Here is a 6,348-nt window from a genome sequence, read left to right as displayed (position 1 = left end):
GATTTTGCTCTAGCTGACTTTTGCTTATCCCTCTGTGTTTGCCCAGCCATTTCCACTGCAGCCAGCCAGGCAGAACATCTCATGCAGGCAGTGGCAGGGAGTACATTGTTTCACAGCACTGGGAAACTTACAAGTAGTGAGGTAGCATGCCCAGGTAGCATATCCTCCCTCCCAGCTATATCTGCATCTCCATGGAACCCATTGTTTCTGCAGTTCTGAGAAACTTGTTTTTCCCTAACTGAAACTTTTTGTTAACTGAAAACCTCTTTGTTAACTGACCTACCTGGTCTGGTATAACTGTGGTGATCTGATATAACTGTGGTTATTGACTTTGCCCCTGGCATGATGTAATTCTGGTTTAAGCTTTATAAACCACTACTCCCCTTGGAGTCAAGAGTTCTTTGGGGCATTAGGCCCCTCTCTGACTGCTGGCTAATAGCGGACCCTGATTTGACCATCACTATGTGATGTTCCTCTGCCTTGTGCTCCATGTTACAATACCTGTATATGTATATGTATATGTATATGTATATGTATATGTATATGTATATGTATATGCGTGCATCTACCCAACTTGCCTATCTTCCTTAGAGTAAACAATAGTGGAGTAAAATATACCAGATGTCCAAGTGATTAGATTAAAAGCAAAGTTATTTATACTGGTTTTCTTGGGCAGGACTGCAGCAGCAACAAACTGTCATCCAGGAGCAGAGATTAACTCAGTGACATGTCAGTATTCATGATTGTTACTAACTAATGAACACTCGGGGAATTTAAGCTCTTGTTCTTTGAACACCCTTTCTCTGGGTCAGCTAAGTGAGATAGTGTTGTAATTATTATTATGGGGGGAGGTAATTGCTATGTAGACCAGGCAGGCCTCTGGCTTGGGATTCTCCTGTCTCAGCGTCTTGAGTCCTGGGCTTACATTTATTAGCAAATAGGCCTGGCTATGAAGGATTCTATGAAATTCTTTCACTCTTATGTCTAGCCAAAGTTTTGTCTATTTGAGTATGTGACTGTGGGTTCAAACCTTGCTTTATCGTTTCCCTCACTAGTTCCTTGGGGACATTAATTAATACTTTCTGATAGCTGTTTCTCTGGGACCTGAGGATAATTGAAAATTTTCACATGAATAGCTTGTAAAATGAGTTTTAAAAGATGAAAAATAACTATTGATTTGCGATCCTTTAATTCTTCATGAAGAAACACAAAAATTTTCAGATGTGAAATTGGTTTATGTAAATTCATTGAACTGGTTTGGGCAACTGTTTTTTAAGACCAAGCAAATTTCTGTTACACCAGGTATTTGTACTTTATATCACCTAGGACTTTGAGGGCTTGAATTTGGATTCAAGGACTGTGTACTTTGGTCATGACGTCCTGGCTGGATGGGGCCAGCAAGACTTGCAGGACAACAGTGGACACTTAGTAGTACCTATAATGTTTCTTATTTGTATGGGGACCGATGTCCCTTGAAAGAATCTAGTTCTTGCCAATGATGGGTTGAATGCATCACTCACAATGCCCTAAGACACTGTATCTCAGTGTGCCTCCTGTTACTTGTGATGAATTCTGGATGTTTCCACAGTCCTTACACAAAGGCACAGTTTTGCATCAGTGTTCTAAGATCCTGTTTAGAATCCATAGACACTGTGAAAAATATTTTTAGGATATCTGAATTCTTAATTAAAGTTTTAAGAAGTTCAGAAAGTTGAGATAGCCAAAGGACAATGGAAATAGAAACTTTCTACTACCTCAATTTACAAATAACATCTCCTCACATGGCTTTCCTCTGAGGAGTAAGTTGGTTCCTTTTAGCCCATTTCATGGAGTTGTTTTACTTTGGTGCCTGGGCTGGCTCACTTGGAGCCTTCAGCAGTCTCTTGAAAGAAAAAGCCACAATTAGTCAGCCATTTATTTTCCACCTGTTTTCTTTTCTATTGTAGATTGCTTCACCAAAAGCTGTAATTTTGGTTTTAATTAAGGCAGATCTTATTGAAATCTTTCATTATGTGTTGGTACAAGTTTGGAGTCCAAGCTCTTACTACACAGTTTTATTTCTTTGTCTAAGCTTCAGTGTGTGTTCCCTGACTGAATTTCTTTTTGAGCTGAGTTTCTGGGTTCTTTTTCTAATTTTTTAAAATTTATTTTTAATTTTTTATTGAGATTTTGTACATTTTATACAACAGTCCTCAGTCAAATCTAGACTCCCTCTGCCATCCCTGCTCCCCTCCCCTCAACCCGACCTCATGTATTCCACTATATGTGTTAAGCCCTATACAGTCAAGCATTTGTACCCAGTTGTCCTTTGGTGCAAATTTCTGTTTTGAACATGATGCTTTTGATCTAAACAGAGTGTATGGTTTGTTTACATATTATTTCACTTTTCATGTCCATGGTTCTGAATGATGTATCTTCATTGTTGTAATCTTATCTCTCTGCTGTGTTTTCCTTTTTTAAGTCAAATTATAACCATGCCTTTATTTTTAAGATTTATTGTTATTTTTAAATATTTTATTGATTATTTTTATTTTATATGTATGAATGTGTTGCCTTCATATATGTAAGTGCACCCATGTCATGCAATGCCCTCAGAGCTTAGAAGAAGGTGTTGGATCCCCTGTAACTGGAGTTACAGATGGTTAATAGCTGCCATGTGGGTGCTGGGAACCAAACCTGGGTCTTCTGCAAGAACAGCCAGTGCTCTTAACCACTGAGCCATCTCTCCAGCCCCTGGCATGCTTTTCTCCCAGAAATAGTTTTCACAATTTCTGTAAGCGCTGTTTTCCTACTTAGGGTTGACTCCTCAAGCCCTTTTTTATAAGCGCTCTATCCCATCTATATGGGCAGAGTCTAATCAGTTTCTAAGCTCCAAGTGTTAATATTGTAAACTGGAGATCAAGTTTCAGCATGAATTTAGGAAGGGTCACAAGCATTCAAAATATAGAAGCAATGGGTTATATTCCACTTGAAGTCCTACATGACTTCAGGTCTGGAAGTTGAGCAAATGATCATGATTTGTTGAGGGGGCAGCTGCTTCCAGCCTCCTGGTCTCCCATTCTTGGTTTCTCCTTGGAGTATAAAATGAAATAATATCTTTGTTTGCTTGCCACCTGCCTCGCCCCTAGGGATATCATACTCTCTACTCCCATAGTTCTCTGTAGGGGAGTCCTTCCTGGCTTCTACTCAACTTCGATTGTCATTCAGTAATTGCACCTGCCTGGCCTGTTAGGTCAATATCCTACTATACATGAGTACCGAGAAAACCAATTCTGCAATAGTATCTTCTGCTGTATCCCTGGGTAGGTCAGCACTGAGCTAGCTCATCTGTCAGATAGGTAGATGCTAGATCCCACTCTCACCATCATATTCCCTAACATCTAAGCAGGGCCTGAAGGGCTAAACCAGATGTGCAAGCAGTCAGCCAGGATCTCACAGTTCCACTACCATTGTACAAGGGGCTCTGCCTCAGTTCACACCTATAGCTGTGAGTGGAAGGGGCTATTGGTGACTCACTGATGGGTAGAAAGGCACTGACTTGGATCTTGAATGGTGTATGGGGGTAGAAGTAACTGCACTGCACCTCAGGTCGCCCTTAAAGACAACAGTGGAGAATCCAGTGGTTGGATCTTCAGTGTGCACCTCCTCATCTACCTGTGTAGATCTTGTCCAGCTCCCTTTTCTTGTTCATCACCTATTGGTTTATTTTTCTATTAAGCATCTGCATTGGTTAGCTTCAATGGTCAACTTGGCACATCTAGGAAGAGGGAACCTCAACTGAGGAATGACCTCCATCAGATTGGCCTTGTGAGCCTGTCTGTGGGGTATTTTCTTAACTCCTGTTGATGTGGGAAGACTCAGCCCACTGTGGGTGGTACCATCCCTGGGCAGGTGGTCCTGGGCTGTGTGAGAGAAGTAGCTGAGCAAGCCAGTAAGCAGTGTTCCCCTTGGTCTGTGCCTCAGTTCCTGTTTCCAGGTTCCTGTCCTGAGTTCCTGCTTGGCTTCCCTTCATAATGGACTGTGAGTTTTAGGGTGAAATTAACCCTTTCTTCCCCAAGTTGCTTTGGTAAATGATTTATCATAGCAATAGAGAAGCAAAGTAATACAGCATCCATCTAGGAATCATTTGGTTTTTTTTTAAAGATTATCTACACATAATCTATTTATCATTTATGGATCTATCCATATCTCTATAATCTATCATCTATTTGTAAGTCATCCTCTAACTACCTATCATCTGTCTCCCTTTTTTGGAAACACAGTCTCATACATGTAGCTCAGGATGGCCTGTATTCACTATAAAGCTCAGGCTGGCCCTGAACTCTTGACACTATTCCTGCTAGGATTATAGGTGTTTAGCACCATCCCTAACTCATTTATTAACCTCTTTCTATATCTATACATTACCTACTTAGGTCTGTCTCTATCTATCTATCTATCTATCTATCTATCTATCTATCTATCTGTCATCTATCTATCATCTATCATCTATCATCTATCTATCTAATCTATCATCTATCATCATTGTCCATGCATCTATTTATCTGCCATCTGTTAACTTCTTTCTTAATTATTATCTAAAAATAATTAACATCATTTTTCTATGTCTTGTATTATTTTTCTGTCTGCCTGTATATTGCTTCACATCCACCAATCTATCATCTTTCTACAGAAAGACTCCTTGGCAGTAACAAAGGGCTTGCCTATTTTGGTCAGGGGTCTCAAAGGAGACAAGAAGGCAGAATTAGAGTCATGTGGGTGGGATGTGGTGTAAACAGAAGGCATGGTGTTTCTATCCCAAGATGTCCACCAAAGAGGTACTAGACAGCCATGCATTTTCAGCCATTCACTCTTCAAAAGTACTATTTTCTGGTTGGTATCCTCCATACTTTCCTCTGTGATGTAAGACTGCTTTGCCAAAAATAATAACTTAAGAGGCTGGAGAGATGGCTTAGTGGGTAAGAGCACAGACTGCTCTTGCACAGGACCAGGGTTCAAATCCCAGCACCTAAATGGCAGCTAACAATCATCCATAACTCCAGTTCCAGGGGATCCGACACCCTCTTTTGACCTTCGTGGGCATTGCACTTATATACATGTAAGGAGGAGGGTGAACTTACATACATGTAGGCAATACACTCATACACATAAAATAATAATAAAATACTTTTTAAAAGAATAATAACTTAAGTGGCTTCTGCTTTTGTATTTGCACAGATTGGCCTCATTTTAACATGACAATAGTCCTGGGACTTCAAGATAACATAGAGAAATTCTTTTTTTTCTAGGTGAAGAAAGTTGACCCTCAGAAATGATAAACCCAGGGGCAGCAAGTGAGCCAGAACTCTGGTTCCTTAGCTGGCCTCTGTACTCTGTAGAGGGAAGGCAGAGCCGTGTCCAGCAGGGGGCGCCCGCTTCTTGTCTGCATCCGTCTCCCTGCCTGCACTAGGCGGTCTTTGGTCATGGGCCTGGGCGCTGAGGCCAGTAACTGGTGACTGGGCTCAGTACCACAATGTCCTTCCTGTCACTGTCTCCATCCGCTGGCCACATGATAGGGTTGCTTATTCTGTGCTCTCTCCATAGGTCCCTCCTGCCCTCGCTACTGCAGGCTCTGCCCTGGCCCCAGTAAGAACCGGACAGGAGGCAGCACCCAGCCAGCTGTGGTCAGTAAGCTTAGTGCTGATGGTAGCCTGTCCCTCCTGCCGACATCCACACAGCTTGACCCATCTCTGTGGCGTGAATGTTGCTTTTTCCCCTTAGGGTGCATGCTCTCTCCAGCAGGACCCCATTTCATTGCATTTCTCTTTTCTGTCTTCTTATTATGGTGAATCACAAATTCATCCAACCACCATAAATGTGTATTGCTTTCCTCCAAGGAGTCAGGCATCATACATAGCATGTTTAACCAAAATCCCAGCCCTCATAGGTCTTAAGTTCCAAAAAGAAAGACAAACAGTAAGGAACATAATAGGAAAACTCAGTAATTTCTCAGATGGCAATAAAGGCTATGAAAAAAAATAGAACAGGGAAAGGGAATGAGGAGGTGGGGCTCAGAGGCAAGGGGGGAAATCTGTTTGTACTGCAGTGAAAAGTCAAAGAAAGGGACCCAGAGAAGGTGACGCTGAGTAAAAACAAGCTGGTGAGAGATTCAGCTCTGTGGGGATTGGGGGTGGATGTTCTAAGGAAAAGACGCTGCAGAGAGCCCACTGGGGCAGTGGGAGCTGTACACAGGCCAGTATGACTGGAGACGGATGAGTGTGTGGGGATGGGAGATGTAATGTGAGAGATGGGTTGTGGGAAGAAATGTGGGTAACCAAGGGCAGGACGAAGATCCTAGGGCCTTGTAGA

This window comes from Nannospalax galili, unplaced genomic scaffold (genome assembly GCF_000622305.1).
Source record: "Nannospalax galili isolate Female #2095 unplaced genomic scaffold, S.galili_v1.0 scaffold136, whole genome shotgun sequence".
NCBI lineage: Eukaryota > Metazoa > Chordata > Mammalia > Rodentia > Spalacidae > Nannospalax > Nannospalax galili.
Note: the sequence above shows the minus strand (reverse complement) of the source record.